This window comes from Varroa jacobsoni, unplaced genomic scaffold, assembly GCF_002532875.2.
Source record: "Varroa jacobsoni isolate VJ856 unplaced genomic scaffold, vjacob_1.0 scaffold_487, whole genome shotgun sequence".
Taxonomy (NCBI): Eukaryota; Metazoa; Arthropoda; class Arachnida; order Mesostigmata; family Varroidae; genus Varroa; species Varroa jacobsoni.
This window is the reverse complement of record NW_019213389.1, coordinates 143,728-163,487: the sequence shown is the minus strand read 5'-3', so window position 1 is coordinate 163,487 and position 19,760 is coordinate 143,728. Positions and strand designations below refer to the sequence as shown.

General features: G+C 41.7%; 1 long non-coding RNA gene across 10 annotated transcripts in view; it reads right to left on the bottom strand.

Moving 5' to 3' along the window:
* Positions 1-19,760, bottom strand: part of LOC111260886 (uncharacterized) — a 93,529-nt gene that overhangs the window by 14,319 nt on the left and 59,450 nt on the right. The window contains exon 1 of one of the 10 annotated variants that reach the window (XR_015311248.1): positions 10,534-10,792. The exons of 6 other annotated variants lie outside the window; for them this stretch is intronic. This is a non-coding gene — a long non-coding RNA (uncharacterized LOC111260886). Of the gene's footprint in view, positions 1-192; positions 1,825-10,282; positions 10,793-19,760 lie in introns of those variants that run through there. 3 more of the 10 variants (XR_015311249.1, XR_015311254.1, XR_015311246.1) reach the window with 3 other exon arrangements.

Here is a 19,760-nt window from a genome sequence, read left to right as displayed (position 1 = left end):
AGCAATATCGTCTGCTTCGTTCAACTTGATCAACAGACATGGTGTATCTATTATACAATATCTGTCTGTCTATCGACGTAAGGAGAGAAATGATTTTGCCATAAGTCGCTTCTTTTTACGCAGCAGTTACCGCGCACTACGATACGGCTGTTATAGGCCGTTGCCACTAGGATTGCGCTGTGGCTTTCTTACCTGTTCATTGCTTTGACTGGCTATCCGTTGGCGTTGAAATCGCTGAGCTGGAGGCAACTTAAACGCTCTAAAACCACCAGTGGCCTCATGCAGAGCGTAGCACTCTTACAACGAACAGTACCACAATATATTGATAACATCAGTTTGTTTCAGATAGCAAGTATCTGTCGGGGGTACGCCTTGTCTTCGCTTTTCTACCTTCTTTACGGAAAAAGAGTAAGGGACCAAAAGGGTGATGGATTCAGCTGTGTATGACATTGTGAAAAAAGGCTTGAGCAGGTCTCGTAACAAACGTCAATTGTACAATATAATAGCTACTTTGAGGCGACGGAACAGAAAGAAGTAACAATGATGTCGATATTTATCTTACGATTTAAAGGGCTACAGCCAAATTTTCTGTAAACTCACGCACACATAGATCCTTATTCAAAAAGATTGTACAATCAGTGTGTGTGTCAAGCTTCAGCTGTCTCGTAATCTTTCGCTCGTTCTATCTGGAGCGCTTCTCGCCGTTATTCAACGACCATACACTCTGCTGAAGTCAGATGGCGAGCACGGTTTTAGGTCCGTCAATCCGAGCGTAGACAACAACAACAGCGATCGCAAGATGGCAGCAGGGAAAACTAGCAAGAAGTAACGCTGTGTCTGCTGATTACAGAGTCGAAGTGCAATATGCATTTGGTATAGCAGAGACAACGGGATGAGTTCCCTTTTGCTTTCTGGGAATGAGTCGGAGTGGGGTCATCGAAAGTACGGGAGGAGCAAAATGTTGACTCCATTGTGGCTTTAACCCCACTCTTCATTCCAGCGAATACATGCTTAGTTTTTCTCTCCCTTATCTTCTAACCCAGTTAAGGCGAGTCACGCAACTCGTCATTAAGGTCCGAATACCGGGGACTGGATAGATGTTTCAACTTTAGGATACAAACATTTCAGATAGTGACAGACGGAAACATTGGTACATATGCGTGGTAATGATTGCTGCTCACGCTTCAAAGGTGGTAACATATTCTGAGAGCAAGCAGCGACAACAGACACAAGAGCGGGAACTATAGTGATAGCAGTGGTCAATAGAACGCAAAAACAGCAAATATGACGTGCCCCAGTACAGATTTGTCTTCCAGATTTTCTGTCATTGTTAGAGGTCCGCGCGTATCTGTCGAGTCGACGACGTGCAAGCAATAAGAGCAATATGTGACTAAGAAACCCTGCACTCACTGGCGTCGCACTAGTGCGTCAGCTCTCGATTCTATTAGTTGAGTCGAGCTGAACCAGGTGGCGGTCGCGTGCTATTTGACTACAACATCTGTAACCTACATAATTACTATTTTTACTATTATCGCTAGTACCCGTACTCTAACACATAGCTACAGCTACAGATATATGTACAGGTGGGGGCACACGTGGGGATTTGGAAACTCACGACCCCAGTGGCCTCCTAGGCTTTTCGACTTACAAGTGAACCGGAAGGTCGACAAGCAGTTTACACCGAACTGCCGACATGCTATGCGGACATTAACGCGAACCGCTAGGAAGGGCCGTATGGTCGATAACACTAGTATTCGGGATCTATTATTAAAATTTTACCGCTCTCCTAACATGTTCACACTCTACAAAGATGTAATCTAGCTTTCTTGTAGATATATTATACAGTGCTCAGTAGTTATAGTTCTGCGCATACTTGGACCGCTCATAATAGTCAGATTGGAGGACAGCAGTCGACAACTTCAAATCTAAATCAGATGAACGCTAAACGCCGAGGTTGTTTCAGCAAACAAGGATAACCTTTTATAAGGTTGAATTAATGTTTAGTATATCTCATTGGGCACAATACGTTGCAGTGTTGAAATGGACGTGACATAACAACTTCAATTTTGTATTTTCTCGTCTCCCGTATGACTTCTTGCTTGTCATGCATGCCCGTCCACCCGGGGTCGCGTTTCTGATCTACGCGTGTCTACTTGATTGTTACTCTGCGAAACGGGCGTGCACGACAGGGTGGATTGGTTGGCCGATAGCCAACTCAAACGGTTAAAGCCCTGAAGACGTCAGCGCAGGACCGATTTGAACTAGGGAGCAAAGCTAATTTAGTCATTTATATTCATATGTTTAGCATATTCTCAGATGTTTCTGCGCTGCGCGTAATCTTCGTCAGTCCCAATGCGACTTCAACCACTGTTCTTAACTATTTTTTCCTTTCATGATAATGCTTTATAAACATCTACATGCGTTGACTTCGTAACTTTTTCTTTTTTCTGTCCTAACTTGCGCCGACTTATGTTCTTCTAGCCTTGAGGCATAAGAACAAAGCCATTAGAGGTTCTTAAGCAATTCTGATGGGTGAGATTCTACCTGGCGTTGAGAAGGGACTAAAGTTCCTCAGCGCTGTCCTTCGACGATCGAGTGCTCCGGTGAACCCTCGTGTTAAGTACAGTCGTACTAATATACTTGCTTCAGCTCTTGATATGATATATGCTGTATGAAAGATGAACGTAACAGACGACAGCGTTATGATCTACTAAATTAAGACTCCGAAGCAGATGTAGTTCTCTTATTAATAACATTCAAATCGATTACCGCGCCTTACGCCTTATTGAGCTGTGTGGATCTATATAATACATAAATAATACAATTTATAATCAACGTCGTTAGAGTACGTGTATACCTTTACATATGGAACAAAAAAGCAAATTTCTGTGCGAGCGTTTCTGAATAAACTGCGTAGCATCAACGCCTAGTTTTTTTTACCTGTGAAAATTGTTCAACAGATATCGGTAGACGAATTTTTCTAATGACCAAAACTATTCTTTCAAAATTATCATTATAATAATTACAATAGTTATTTCAAAAATTTAGTAACACAGTCAATAAATGCTAGGGATCTATACTAGTTCTCACCAGTTTTTCTCGCTAGTCGTTACTACCATAATAACAAAGCTAAATGTTCTCTCGATCATTCTACATTAGAAGTTCGATTGTTTAATAGATGTGTGCGATTCAGTGCAAAAGTGTGCCGTTTTCCCCCACGGAATCTTCTTTTCTATGAATAACGTTCTACCAACCCACTTCTATTAAAAACGAATTCTCTATATTTTGAGCTCGATGTCGTCGTTAAACGTTCCATCATACAGTCGACGCCCAAGTTCAAACCCAAACCACAATGTGTCCGTAAAATTAGCATGCAAATGCGTTACCCATTAATTTATCACGGGGGCCCACAAATACTACCGAATTCCACTATCTATACGCCTACACCAGCGTACAATGTTTCAACCAGATATCATTAAAAGCGAATGGCGTCTGCACATAAAACTAGGGAGCTTCTTTCTAAAAAGCATGTATGAGTCTTTCTATCGCCGAAACACACCTCAGTAAACAAGTTCACCGATCTCAAATGTATTGAATATTATTGAATGAAAGTGCCTTTGATCAGTAGGGCAGTCTTCGGTATTTTTAGAGGTGTCAACGTATGGTTCACTTATTATTGTTCCTTTTGATTGAGTGAAATTTATTTGTAGGATTATTTTGTTAATATATTGTTTATTCTTCTGTGAGGTAGAATCGTTTTTCACCAAAGTACTCCCTTATTTATTTGACAGCGTCCAAGAGTGCTTTTGCTTAAGCGATTGCCTTACGGCTTTGTCCGGTTATATAACCTATACCGTGACAGTGCATGCGTTACTGAGCGCATCAAAATAGTCGGATCTCGGTATTTACATCCATTGTACCGTATTTCTACTTACATAGGGCTAAATGGGCGCAAAAAACTTACCCCCTTTACGCTGCTAGTCCGGACGCGGACAGCTCGCTTATAAAACAAGACTCTTTCTGAACGTCACTGAATAAATCGTATAAAAGAGAAAGAATTAAGATGAAAGCAGCAATTCTGATTTTTGAGCAAATACTAATAATTCACCTGACCTGAACCCTTGTCGACAATGAATGATAGTTTTCGAATTAGGGCCGAGATCGGTGTGATGCTAGTCTCGTTTAATGTAATCACATCGACCATTCATAGACGAAGCCGATTTGAAGCAGCGTCCGGTAAACAACCAGTTACATCGATATAAAAAGGCTTACTTTCGGTGGACAAGGCAGTCAATCCTGACAAACGAGATCCGTTCATTAGCGGTAACAAGAGCTATCAGATTCTATCAGCTCATTGAAGCACCTCTCTAGTGATCATAGGCGCTATTTTTCGATTTGACAATTTTGTGTTCGGTTTCCCATTGCGTCGGTGAGTCCGTGCAAATGCCGTGTAGCAAATTACTAACGACATGTGAAGCCGGTCAAAGGCGCCATAAACCTCAATTGAGCATCTAGAATAAAGGTTAATAAGTAGTTGTCCGAGTCATGTTAACCTGCTCATGCTGTTCATAATTATCGAACATACCAATAATAACTTATTATTTGATGTTATCGATAGTTTCGACATAATAGGCGATCGAGGTGGCAATCTCTTCGTTAACACCTTGTTGCAACTTGCTTATCTGTTTGTATCTCGGATACAATGGACCTTCTCTACGATACAGGCTTACATTAGGGTCAGGTTAGTTCATGCAGATTCAATCGTTTGAGCAACTACTTGTACGAATTATAGTACTTTTTTTATAGTGTAATTTAGTAGCAATTGGATTGAATTAAAGGCTTCTGTGTATTTGGCATTGTTAGAAAATAAGGTGGTACGTATTTCTCAGATTACTGTTGCCCTCTACGTCTTATTTTTCGATAGATTTCAACCATTCATATCAATAAATTAATAAGTATTCATATGTAGAAGATAGGCTGCCTTTCAACTACGATGAAGATCATCGTTGAGTATACGATGTCACCTTTTGATGTCAAAGGCCATATGATAAACTTGCCTTCGCGTCAGTTTGCCGTCTCCACGTCCATATTAGCCAGATGCTTTCAAATCCACTATTTTTCCTTCCAAGCGTGTTTCTATTTATTGTCGTTTACCTTTTATGAAATATGTAAAATCTCTTTGACCAGTTATTATCAAACGAATTAGCCGCGATAGGTCTTCTGATTTTTCTGACGTGTCCTCGTGATAGCTTCGTGGGTACCGTATTTGCCTGCTAATCATAGGAACACATTGTGTGCGAACCCGGGCATAGACAATATCCGTTTCGTACTGAAAGCCAGTTGTCCGTCTGATGAAATGCCCAAGGGAGACACCGGACGTAGAGCACAGGGGCCAATGTTACTTATCGAATAATAGAAATGTGACGCAGTGATTTGTTGTGGCAATTAAAAACTCTGTGCATTTTTTCTGGCCTGGCGGACAATTGATGATTAATAATATAAGTGAACTTAAGTAAAGCTCATCAGAATTTTGTTAGAGATGCGTTACCTAATCATACACGGTAACTGAACAGTCAACGACACAATTAAGTCACATCGTACTGAGAGAATGTTTCGGCTACTCTTACATTATCGTATACTCCATTATATTCGGATGTCTAAAAACGGACCACTTAAATAACGACACGTTACGAAAAGAAAAAATAAATCAGATCCAAATGGTTATATCAGATATTGTAAGGATTATATGTCGTCTTTGTGATTATAATAAGGCTAAAGGGTGCTGTGTTTTCTTGCGCAAAACATGTTTGTGCCGTTCAAATTTGCCAACGGAGTACCTTCGGGGCATAAGAAAGCCCTCGAACTGGTGGCGATTCGCTTCTATTCAAAGTGACCAACGGTATCCATTTTTCTTTAGCTTTGCTCAAGATAAGCTATACATGAGCTGAATACCACTATCGTGCATGCACAATGGCTTTTTCAAGAGGACCTGTATCGCGTATGTGCTGTTCTGTATAGTTGTATATGCTAGAAGCACACTTCTCTTTTTCGTTGCCCAGACTTCTCTATGCCAACTTTGTTTCTGTCTCAATAGATTCTTGTTACAAGCTAAACATATATCGGGATGATACCTAGTCAGACTTCTATTCCAATGCTTTATGTGCAGAAAGTTATGTGCGGGTCTTGTGAAGCGTATCTTAACTCTCGTAAGAATGACTTGCCGTAGTTCCTGCTCGGCAAGTAAAAATGACATAACGAATCGTCATATGCAATTTGTGCGACTATAAAGTATATTTCCAGAGAACTATGACGAAAATTAATCATTTTATCCGTACAGCCCGTTTTGCTCGTGGCATTAATGCACGTTTATAAGCAAGACAATGATATAGTTCTAGCGCCATGCCATGGACGATTTTTTAAGTCAATATATAGTCAGTGTACATTCACGTTATCTCCTTCAGACAGTGGTTTAGTCAAAACAATACAACGTCTGCATATGCTCCGAACAGTCGTTGAGCAAAATCAGTCCATATATAAACTAACACATTTCTGTTTGATGATCTATTATCAACGTAAGAGCCATTGTACATAGTGCAGCTCATTCATTTCCTGTTAGAAACAGCGTCCGTACTATCGCTTCATCGGCGACTGCGATAGTTCGACGCTCCTTTTCCGGCACTACATTTATCAGGCGAACGCTACGCTGCAAATTACTGTGCGGGACTAAACCGATATATTGAAGGTGATACAGCCGCTGCTGATAGGTAAATATCCAGAGGGTATGATAGGTCTATCAAAAGTGCACAAATGCACAAACCAGAAAGCGTTTCAAGATCTTAAAGAAAGTGTGTGACCGAAATCAACTTCTTCAAGAGTTATCTTTACTACTGGAAGACGCATTCGACCTTTTACTCAGTCGCTTGAAAGTTCCTTAAAATGGCCGTACAGTATAAAGCGACCGTCTTCCGCAATTTCTAATTAAAGTTTTAGTTTATTTTTCTCTTTTCTTTTTTTCAATAAGCTTGCATGTAGCGCGCCGTTCGGCTGTGTGGTCTCGTCAGCCAGACAGATGCTTATGCTTTGATGCTCATTTTTATATCTAAACGATGTATAAGTTCTCTGTTTATATTGAACTTTGTGTAATGTAAAATTAACTTTCCACCGCATCTGATAATTAGGTGTCTATCGTCGTTGGCCTTGGTTGTATCTTGACAAGCCCAAAACACTTGCAGCTTTTCGGTTTGAATGTGTAAATAGACAGTAGACAAGAGAAACAGAGGCGAATCATTTAATGCCGGAGACGTAAAAGTGTCAAATAAATGCAAGTTAAAAGAGTATTCCGGTCGTGGTTATTCTAAATAAAAGGAATAGTTAAGAAAGATATACACCTTATCACCATGTTGTTGGCCGAGATCCGCTGTGCTTGTCATAAGCAGAGGCAGCTTCTAGCCAATTATACCTTATCCGATGGAACGCCTAACGGGGGTACCGAACGTAAAACTTGGAAGTAACTAGTTTTTAGCCAATTGTACAATTAGATCAGCAGTCAGTTGGGGGCTTGTGCACGATGGTTATTCATCGATCTTTTTTAATGTTTTCATATATATATACCAATGCAAACGAATTTTTTTATTTTCATGTCGCACTATTTAAAGCCGCCCGGCTGATTTCCATCTCATATGATGAGGTCTTCGGAAGCATTACAGACTCGGAATTTTTATTGATACAATAACTCGGTTCGCGTTACCTGTTGGTCAGTAATTACCACGATATATAAAATTATTTCTATCTAATGTCCCTCTAATATCCGATTTTCCGTGTAATATATAGGTGTTATTTTGTATAATATGATTTTTTTTTCACACATTTCGCTTTTCTCCCGTTTCGATGGCTTTCTCTTCATCGGTTAGACTTTAGCCGCCATAGTCGTACCACGCCGACCGTAGCGAATCTTCGACTTTTAACGCTACAATTAAAAGGGGTAAACACGAAAGCAGAGAGCAGTCACTTCAGTCACTGCAGCATTAACTGCTGCCATTGCAACTTACTGAGAACATAGTCGATCAGATACACCGACGCGCTGCTTCAATCTTGATCTTTGTTTATTTCTATTTTCTTTTGTAATCGTTCATTCTCGATTGTTTAGAAATAAAACACGTTTGTGTGTCGGTGTGTTTCTTCTTTCACTTTTAAATGGACATTTGTATGCGAGCTTATATGTCGTGCATTTCGTATTTGCCGGTTTCTGCTTTCTTCTTCCAAAGTCCTTGCCCAATAACACGCCCTGCTGTGGCGCTATCGCTACGTTTTTAGCCGATCTTCACATGTTAACTGTTTGACGCTAGCGTACCCGTCATTTTGCTTTTGCGGCCGCCCATCTATATTTGTCTGTCCGTCTCTATTTCGGCCCACGTATAATTTCTCCCCCTCGCAGAATGTATGGAAGCCGTTGAGGTTCGCTGAGGGTCTGTGGCAATCAGAATACGTCATTAGACATTCATGCTCTCACTACGCTTGCTAGCCTTTGCCCGCTCAACAATCCGACCCTCCGCGGTCGGTGACCATTGCCAGCTGCCATCGTGACTAGTGCCAGCGCCTTTACCATCGTTAGCTGCTGCCCAAGACTGAGAGCTTAACGATACGCCGACCTTGACGTCTCTGCGACAGTTGCAAGGAAGCTCTTGTTGATAGTGCAGTTAAACTGTTCTAATACGGTGAAAGCGAGTCGAACATGTTGCTAGGCAGCCCATCAATAGGTATGGCCTTGGTAAGCTGTGACGGCGATGCCTACCTTTTACTAGGTACAACCCGGACTAGTAGACACAGGGTAGTAATAAATAATCTAGCCGAGCTAAGCAGCTAGTGGCCGCAATACATCCCCCCTAAGATCTGCTTGTTGATGGTACTTGATATTCGCTCTATCTGTTACCTGTTAAGGCCGTACGGCTCACAGCTATAGTAAAGAAGTTGTTATAGCACTGGCCGTCGTACTGAATAGACTGCGAGGTCCGAGATCTATGCGAGTCGACCAGGGGTGTCGACTTCAATCAATAGAGTTAACGGCGAAGCAATGATGAAGAAAGCAGCGGAAAAGGAAAATAAAGAAAGCAACAGAGCGAAAATGTACGGGGAAAAGCGAAAGAAATAAAAGGCAAAAGAGCGAAACAGTCTAATAGTAACTTCTGAATGAACTACTAATGACGCTCCTTTGATTGTCAGCGTACTGGCTGCTGATGATAAGGTTTATTTTACATAATATAGTTACCGTTGTTGGCCTGCACGCTAGCTAATATAATTTTAGTTTATAGTATTGTTGTTGGTGTTACTGTCGATACTAGCATTGGTCGAACGGGCCAAGTGAAGCCACTCAATCAATTAATCAGTGCGTTCTATTCTACTTTGAAAGCCTGACGCGCCGGCTACGCCTAGGCGACTCTCGTCCACCATACGCTTTGGAAGCACCCAATCATAACGTAGCAGGATGTGGGTACACCTAAGTGGCTGACCATTTCTTAACTTACACCCTTACATGTTACGTTATACAATATATGGTATTGATACTACTGCGCTTCTTAGTAGACAGAGCGGACTCAGGGGCGTACTTAGTTGGCGCAGAGGCAGCATAAATGCTATATAATGATACATACAGGGCTGGCAAATACAGGCATGCATCGTTATACACTATGAACTTAGCGAAATTACGCGCATGGTCAGATTTTCCTTAGGCTCACAGACATAGAGAGGAAAAGGTCAAACCAAAACAGCGCGTCAGCACAGCAGAGTAGAATAACCAGTATACAATGCCAGAGCCGTTACGGCCCAGATTTCACAGTGAGAACAAGTCGTCGCCTAGAATAGTCTCGTTTCATAGACTCATTGAGGTACGTGACGGTCCTCATGACAGCGGAAACTACAGTTTACTGTAATTCCCTTGATCTCATAGCACTCGTAGTCTGGCTGCCGTTTATTCTCGCGTCGGCTGATTGCTGGCAGGGCCATCGCATCGCGAAATGCGGCGGGCACGATAATGATTCTGGCTCGCCTAAAGCAAAGTGGTCTCACATACATAATACCTATGTTACTATTTCTACACATAAAACTGTATAACGTAAATAGTATTACTGGTGACAACTGCTTCCGGCCGTCGACACAGTTTCTCGTTCTTCCCGTCCTTCTCTATTATTGTTGCCATCATCGTTGTCGTCTATCACTGTCAAGGTATCGGTAGGCAGTTTGAGAAAAATGCCCGCCATATATTTAAACATATGTACAAACCTAGATAAAAGAGCAGACGTCCCAGAAATAAATGCATGCATTCGACGACTGTGCTTCTGTCAACTCTGCTCACTGCCCGCAGTGACCGCAGTACTGAAGAACCCAACAGAACATAATAGAGACAACCGTATTACAGTCCAGGTCTGATTATTCGAGACCACTCCATACATATATATCTAGGAGATATTCAAACGTGCTGGGACATTCGGCCTAATAACGTGTAATCCGGAATACTGGCGCCACGCTGAGAATACATACGTGAGCGTAACTGTTATAGGAGGCAGCATCAAGATGATTACCAGGGACGGAGATATTGAGAGAAGGACTCCATTTGAAATGGTGTCATCTTAACGTTACGTCAAATGTCCGAAAGGTGACAAGGGCGCAGCGCCTGTGGAGCAGAAAAGATTTGACTAAGCCCTTTGTAATCGTTAATACTTGTCAGGTGAAGGTATTGCTTGACGATGCAAACGCAACCGCACGTACGTCTTGATGAAATAATAAGTAAATTTGGCGAGATACACTCTCTCGGCGTTTTATTTAAGATAATCGTGGCGTATATCGAATCTTCGTTTTATCTAATTTTAACATCGTAAATGCGTAGATTTCCTAGACGCATCCGGTCTTCTTTCTTTTAGACATAGGGATAATAAAAATAAGATACAACGTGAATATGAATACGTATAACGTAACCAAAGTGAAGATAACATTTATGTCCTTCGTATAGTGATCATATGCGTACGTGTCACATGGAAGCCGGCTATTCCAAAAACAGGAAACAAAGTAGTCTCCACGACACAGCTAAATAAGTAAGAGCATATTCTCAACGATATATAAACGTATTTAAATAGCGTTAATAATACGCTACTGCAGTGTAATAACATAATGCCGATATGAGTTAAGTTTTCCAATGACAAAAGTGCAATTGACAAGACCAGACCCGACCCCAAGTAGAAAAAGAAGGGTCTTACGGGTAAGTAGGGTGAGACTCTCTGATGCCTCATTTATGAGATTGTTTCTAGATAAAAACAGATGTCTCAATTAATTTTTCTATATGCGAAAAATGTAATTTGTGAATATTCGTGTTGTGTTTATTCAAGATAGCCGTCACTCACCGCTGTTACAGCTTAAATTCAGAACCTAAACCCCTTATTCAAGTAGGCGTTGCTCAAGTACGTTACATACAACAAATTTCGACAAAATGACATTTTGAGGCAATAGCAGAAAGAAGTCCTAAACGTGCAAGGCACCGAGAAACGAAAAGCCTCAGAAGGGTTAACTGTTGAAGCATATGTGGACGACAGTTAACAGTTAGTTTCTATTTTGCTTTCCAGTTGTTTATTTCTGTATCAAAAATTTACCCATATTAAAAATAATTTTAGGCTAGTTTTATTAATTTTTAAGCTTCTTAAACCTAAAACCTATCAACGACCGTCCGATTTACCTTTTGAAACACTTGTTTGGATTTTTCATGAACTATAGAAAAATTAGCAGTATCATAGCCCGTCGAGTTCGAGCAAAAAGGAAGTCTTTAATTTTAGCGAGGCTTACAGAGCGCAAAACGGCTGGGCTGGATAACAGCTAATTTTCGCAAAAAATATTATTTTTTTCAATTGCGAGAACGACGCACCTTTTTCTGTAATGTTGAGAAAATTATGATACCAAGGATCACGTATGAAGGCATCTATATGCAATATAAACACGTTAAGGTCTAGGAAAGTATTTTTAGTACATTTTAGCAGCATGATTTCCAGTCGGCTATATTTCATACCTGGGTGTTTTTTTTTTTGCTGTAAATTCTCGCGTCTTAATTCTCATTTCTCCTCTCTATCGTCGAGTTGCGGAGGAAAAAGGCTGAAACTGTTGTTGGAGGCTAGTGTCAAATTTGTTCGCTAATTTGGATATGGTTATGTAATTGGCTGTAAGGAGCCAGTTTTTCGCTTCTGCATCTTGCTTGGTAAATGGCTTGTAATTTGTTTTCCTGTGCACGTTCGTCGAAGACGTACCCTTTTCTTCCTGGCATAGCGGTCGTACCTGCGAATCCATTTCAAGAGCGGATTGGATGGCTTCAAAGTAAACCAATTGTTAGAGCGGACTGTTAAATGGCACGATGTCCATAACAAAGCAGAACAAATATTTCGAACAAGCAACAAAATACTCAGTGACTAATTGTCTAAATCTTTTAAGGTAAGATCGCTCGTTGCGCACCGGGGCAGAAAAAGACCGCTGAGTCTCCCTCCGTTCGTATCTATATTCTTCCTTCGTCCTGTATAGCCTTCGCAGGAAGTTCAATCTAATCAGAGTGAGCGAAATCGACAATCTCGTGCAGATGTTCGGGTAGGCGTTTGGCTGTAATATCGACTAAAAGACGCAGGAGACGACAATCTATCGTTTTATCATAGAGAATTGGTTCGAACTGGCGCAGGCCGTTAAAGACGAAGAGGGAATGAGTTCTACTTGCAGGAAGATGAGACGATACCATCGGCGGTAGCGTTACGGTTTAAACCAATAGAATTTGACACTGACCATCGCTTATGCCAACTATGTATAGATATGTGCAGCTAACCATTGAAATACAGTTGTGCGATGCTGGTTAGCCACAAGATCCATCGGTAACAAGAAAAGTTCGTTACGTTCAACCTAAGAGACAGAAAAAGAAAAGGACGGGTGTTGTAAAATAAATCAAACATCTCATCCGAATTAAATAAATGCGCTTTGTCGCTGGCTGAACTTTTTGTGCCCCCTGTGCTGTATGCTATAGTCTAAGCTTTGAATGAGTCAGCATCTTACTCGAAATATGAAATCTGACAGGTCAGTTATGCTCTCTGTGGTGACACCGCATCGCGTAGCCAACAGGAGCCGATAGAACGGAAGAGGGAACCGTTCAGGATCGGCATGGTCGAATGCTGCAGGAAGTGTTTCATGGTCTGGACGCCAGATTTAAGTCCATTCTTGGTTTATATTTTTAGACACTCTAGCCATTTCGTCACTCGTTGCAAGGGACAGTAATGAAAATGCATATGCATCTATGAGATTTCGTTGCGTCTCGACGGAACCGTCGTCAATATGACCAATCCTGACTAACTGCAGTAGCGGATTGAAACTATCTGTTACGCTCGAAACATGTCTGTCGGTCGACTTGTCAAGTACTATCCTATCATATATTGTAAGGACTACTTGGTGACGATTTAAATTTTAGACGTTTACTTCCATTTGCCGGTTCGCTCGCATTCGGTTTCAGTGACCGATAGTCGTGGGACGGCTTCTTTTAGGGTGTCTTTCTAGCACGCTAGTCAGTGGTTACTTCTCAAGCGAATAGCAATGCGGGCAACAGTGCGCGACTCATACGGAGGGGTAGCAGATAGAGCGTCGAGACCCATGACCTGTCAGTGTGGTCCACAGCTAGCGCGATCTTGAAGGCGCATTTACCCCGCTCGGAGAACGTTGCGAATAGACATTGTACGAGCTGATGCTGCTGATGCTATTACAGAGCAACGAAACCCGAGTCGATATATGCAAAATCGACATATTATCGCAGCTGCACGTATACGTGTTTCGATATCATAGCGTCAATAACGGCTAGGTAATATTCATACTAGATGAAGGCTTAGAAAAACATTGCCAAAGGATTGTAAGCTTCCTGTGTCCAAGTATTTAGCCATTTAATTCTGACTAGTCCAAGCTCAAATTGTCAATTTGGCCTTGTTTCTTCGCACCGAGACAAATCCCGCGTAAAATAACTATATGTTTCTGATGCATGTGTTATGTGCCTGTTTGTGAATAGTCTAACTGTCAGTTATGTCGGACGTAATCTCGCCCCCGCAGTAAATTCGTCAAAAATTGAAAAGAAAACCCAGTTTCGTTTTCTATATATATTACAGTGTTCCATATTTCATGCCAACACTATGGTGACTGTTAATTCTTCAGCGACTTTCCCCTTCACTGTATAGATATGGCCGCACCTGCGACAATGCTTATAATTCAAATTATGTCCAATATGTCCCCTATAATATAATATACGTATGTATCAATACTATCGCTTCGTGATTAATAACTCAGCCTAAAAATCTTCATATACCTCGGTTTATATACACCTCATATCACTGGTCGATTAGAGACGTTTACACGTAAACGACACAATGCCATAACAGCGGTCGGTCCGTTATTCGTTCTTCCATTGCATATAATGATGGAAATTATGTATGCATAAACACATAAGATTGTTAAAAGTAAAGCAAAACTCAGAAGTGCCTGTTAGCCATTAACGAGCACTGAATGCACGCCATGGTCATTGCTTGAAGTTGGGTCTTTCCTAAACAATAGCCCAGCATTCACCGTACGCCACTAAGCAGCGCGGTTGATACAATCTGAAATTACTATGGCCGCTCAGCATCAGAAATTTTGCCGAAGTCGCAAATTGTGGTAAGCCACCAGGTAGATCGTCCTATGTACCTTAGTACTATTCCTTTTTTTTTTATGTTTTTTCAACTGCTTCTCTATCAAGTTGTAGTGAGCACGCTATAAATAACTCTGTGTTGTGTGTAGAGCCGCTTAAGTCGCCGAATCCGGATGCGTGCCGCATGCATGGATAGGTGAACTCGTCTAAAATAGCCGAGAAAGCCAGCCATCGCCACTATGTTAGGTGGTGTCAATAGGCGTCGATTAATCTCAGGATGCTGTCGAAAACCATCGTTCAGTCGACAAATGGTCTCACTGTAATTTCGTAGAAAGCTTCTGAACCGTGAGAGACGCTTCAGCGTTTCTGACACATGTCCAACAGGGTGGGCGAACGTTGAAACTATGGACTGGGTCATGATGTTTGTTGTATGCAAGAAGTTTGAAACTGTATTGCTTGTCTCGCTGCATATGCCTGTAGGATACGGCAGGATGATATATATATATACCTCTACGGCTATATATGCGTAGGGCGAAACGCTCGTTCCTGCCGGCCGATGATTAAGCTAACCCAGCTCGTTCTACTATAACGGTAGGATGACTGGCGAAAGAGGTACGCTGCTAACCAGACTTGTTTAATGGGTGACGCGACGGCGTCGCAATTATTAGAGTTCGACGAGACCCTACCGAAGGGATCAAACAAACAATTTGCGTGTTTGGGCGGGAATCGCGAATGGTCGGCCGATCAGACGATACCAGACGACATTTACTAGGGGCATGACAGTTTGTGTGTGTGTTGAATGAGCCGAGCGCGAAACTGCATTTCAGCGTATTCTTGGTACAAACGCCGGAAACATCCGCCACCAACTCCCAAGGGCGTACCCAGCACCTATATGGGTTCGGAAAAGCGGTATATAAATTCGCAACCCCCGCACGTTGCGGTTATAAGGGCACGGCTGTTGAACATACCACCCTCAATCAATGCACAACTGACCAGTCTTTGGTGGGCGACGATATTACGCTTAGGGAGGGAAGGATGAACGGTCAAAGAGGGAAGAATGGACGAAATTGTACGACGGCTAGTGGTGCGCTATTCTCCGGTATGGGGGGAATATGCAATATAGCACGTGGGTGAAACGCGGCTGTGATATGTGGGTTGGGGTGAAACCTAGAACTAGAAAAGTATCTTCCCACTTCAACGACAACCGATGTACAAACTGACATTAACAGAGGTCACTTAAGTAGAGGAAAGTGCACAGTCGTAATTACGAGTAGTGCCACAACAAGAGCTCGTACTTCGAAGTGGCAGGAGGCCTGACTGTGTAGGCCTTCTGTGACGGAGTAATGTTGTAAAGTGCTGCCCATATCATTGGGCATCGTAAGCCGTGCAGCCCGCCAGTCACACAACGAAATCCCACTCGACAGCCGCGCCAGGAAATGCATAAATCCCTCGGGACTTATATGCTTGACAATATAACGTAAGATTTAATTTTAAATCTCGCTCTTTAGATCTGGGGAAACTAGGTCCGCTTAATCCTAGAAAATAGCGTTGAATAAACGTGGCCGGGCTATGTCAAATACTTTAGTAGAGATATATTAATAAACGAAAACAAAATGCTCTTTTTTACCAGCAAATGATAAAGCTAAACCAGTTTATCTATTTTCGAGGCAGGGTTGAAATGGGTGACGATATGGTCGAAAGATTGCTTAAGCGGTTGGTTAATTAGGATCGCTGACTGGGGCTGAATCCGGCTTAAGCGATAGACTGGGAAGTATAAGCGGCTTGTTGGAAAGAGCCCACTTGCTTAAAAAATGAGCCAATAGAAATACATTTTGCCAAAAGTGGCCTATGCTTGATTCTACTTCAAAATTGGTGCAAAGAGGACATGAAAGCTTCAAACGAACGCTGCACAAGCTTCCTTACCCGAAAGAAGACGACTTGCCGGCCTAGTTCGCCCAGGGATGTACAGGGATGCTGAAAATACTTTTAGTAAGTTCCAGAGTGCCTAACAACCACTAGTTGTTGAGTTAAATATGAGTGTCAAGTGTATTCTTGGGTGTTGTGTAATATTCGGACGGCGAGATCAGTACCCTTAGCTACCTAGCTTCCTTACAGTATTCTATGCTACGCTACACCAGGGTAACGCAAGACCTTATGCTAGAATCGTATCGTACATGCTAGTAGGAGCATCGCGCACACACTGGACTATCTTCATGTTACGTGGGTTCCATCAGACTTGCCCGCAGAAATCAAAAGAAAGTCTAAACAGCGCCAACGTGATGGAGTTACGTGCATTGGAAAAGCACAGAGCCGGTGGTTATAAAGTGTTTGTTTCTGCCGGTCAACCGCAATGATAAACCAACCCGCTTCAATATATATTTGCCGGGACGTATCATATTATAATTCCGCCGAATATGTATATATAAAGTCAGCACATATACATGTTGACATTATATAGACGTGTCGTAGTTCCAACGGATTTCGTTTTACGGGGAACGCGAGGGTCCGGTTTAGCCTTTGATCAAGACCGGATTAGGTATAGGTCTGGCGCAGGCGGTGTCAGATTCATCGTATCATCATAGCAGATCAGTGTACATAAAGAATGTATACCACTCGTAAGTTGGTAAATAACTGCATAAGATATATATCCAGGCATAATTCTTCAATACGAAATAAAAAGTACATGACATGCTGTTCGCCAATAAGTTACTGTCATGTTGGTATCAATACTATATGGCGCAGAAGTTCTTCGCAAAAGAGCCTGCAACATAGTTCCGCACAAAAAAACACCTTTTGCATTTAAAGCCCAACAAATCGTAAATACATGAAGGTCACACCAATATTTTGCAGACATCGAACACATACAGCTTTGATAGAATCCGAATGCGCGTTACCAAGATTACTACCATCTCGCCTCACACAAACCGTATCGTAAAGTATTCAGAGGATGTAAAAACTTAATCACTATCACCATTTAATGTAGTCAATGCTACCCACTCTATGCTTTTTGAACCATAATGGCGCAGCGTTCTTAAATGCCTCGTCACACCGAGGCCAAAAAATAAAATTGGTACCTCTGCGATAATATACAAACACTGTCCATCTGCGAACCGTCTCGAAGCCCGTGCTATTTTTTTGATGAGATATTTCTTTTTTTTTAGATGGGCGAGCTTTTCAGAGCGAAACGATTGCAAGCCGAACAACAGAATAGAAGTCCAGTTTATTATAGCACTAAATAGCGCGAAACATTTGTGTGTATGCGTGTGTAACGCAAGCCGTTCTAAAACTAGTATTGTTTCTCTGGGTGTCTGCAAGTGGGGAAAAAATTGCCGCAGTTGTTTAATCGATTAGCAGCAAACGTTGGTAGGACACAGCCTGCGTCCACTTCGTTGTTTTTGTCGCGTAGGCCTAGCAGTCTGATGGGTACATTGTGATTTACTGTATTAATAACACGCAATAACCATACGTGATTCTGTCTTTGGACACAGCAGCAGCAGCAGAGTAAAACGACTTTTAGGCTCTCACAGCCAGATATTGCTCTCGACTGTGCGCTTTAAACCCAGTTTGTGATTCCTTTGCTCCCTGGTAAAATCTTTGCCTTCGAAGACACGAAACCCTTTCGCAACTTTGGTTTCTGTTTTCCTATTTAAGTTGAAATTGAATAGCTAACTTCATGAAGCACGCTGCTACAGCAACAGGTGATCTCAAATTATAAAAAAATAGTGAGCATGAGAAAAAGAGCTAAATTATCTAACGTGTTTTGTAATATACGTAGGCGTTTTCGCAGCCTTCACTCTCCGAAAAAAACAATTAGTTTATCTTGAATAGCTAGAACAAGGATGAAAATTCGTTCCTAGATTTAGAAAAACCTTTAGACTAAGTGTTGATGAGTATACGGCGAAGACTAAATTTAGTTCTAAAGGGAGTTTATTTAGGATAATGGTTGCTCTAGGCTCAAACACCTATCTCGATACATGAACGCTTTGGTAAATTGACTAAACGTCAGGGAAAAAATGGCCAATACTCCCTGAATGACATTATGAGAACACTGTGAGCCTGGCATTTATAACGAGTGTCACGTTTTTTCATTGTATATCTTCTCCAAACGCAGAACAAAAAATTATTCATTGACTAAATACATATATCAGCAGAACAAGTTTAAACCTATCCATGTCTGGGTACAGCATAACTACACCTCGCTCGCAGTGAACTGCTTAACAGAAGTGTTGAACATATGCTTTTTACTTAGCTGACCCATGCTGCCTTATATAGAACAAATCATGCCGTGATTCAGGTAGTGAAACACCGTTTATCATCTTTTCTAAAGCGCGAAAGCAATTGAAATCATTCGGATTTAACGAAAATGTACTTGAAGACATAATTCAACGCTGTCTCGATCTAAGTTTTGGTTGAAGCTCAACAATGAGGTCGTGCTTTATAGTCGGGGCAACTACGCCGTGTGCCAAGCCAGGTTCTTCAGGAGCTCGAAATGCAATGGCATTAACTCTTCGCTTTTCGGGCAATATCTTGTTATAACTAATATATCTGGCAACTAAGAGCCCCAGCTTACGCATGACTCCATTCAGCACTGCAGGAAGTACGTTGACCTGTCAGTGCAAGTCAATGCACAGTTTCCCTCATGTAATTTTCTTTACACACGGGAACTCGTTCTTCCGTTTGGAATCCTGAAATATAGTCATCTACTCTGGTTTTCAGCCGTTTGCTTTACGTTCTGAAGATCAATGCACTAACAACAAACTGCTATTCCGTTCTAGGCCTTTCTGGCCGGTATTGCCATCAATGTCCAATAATTTCTACCAAACAGGATCATCGAGTGTTGTCTCTTAGCGCTGAACGATATCTCTGCCCAAAAACGCATTGTCGGGTGACGCACTGTTTATTAAGTCGGATTTTTCGACTTACTAAACAACTGCCGGCAATCTATTAAACAATATGGTGTCACATCATCATCATGGTAAATATTTGCAGAAATCGAAGTGCATAGAAGTTTCAATGGCTATATTTCTCCAGAAAGGGTACTATCGTATATTTGTTCTCAGTGTTTAGTGACCGAATCGATAAAATATTT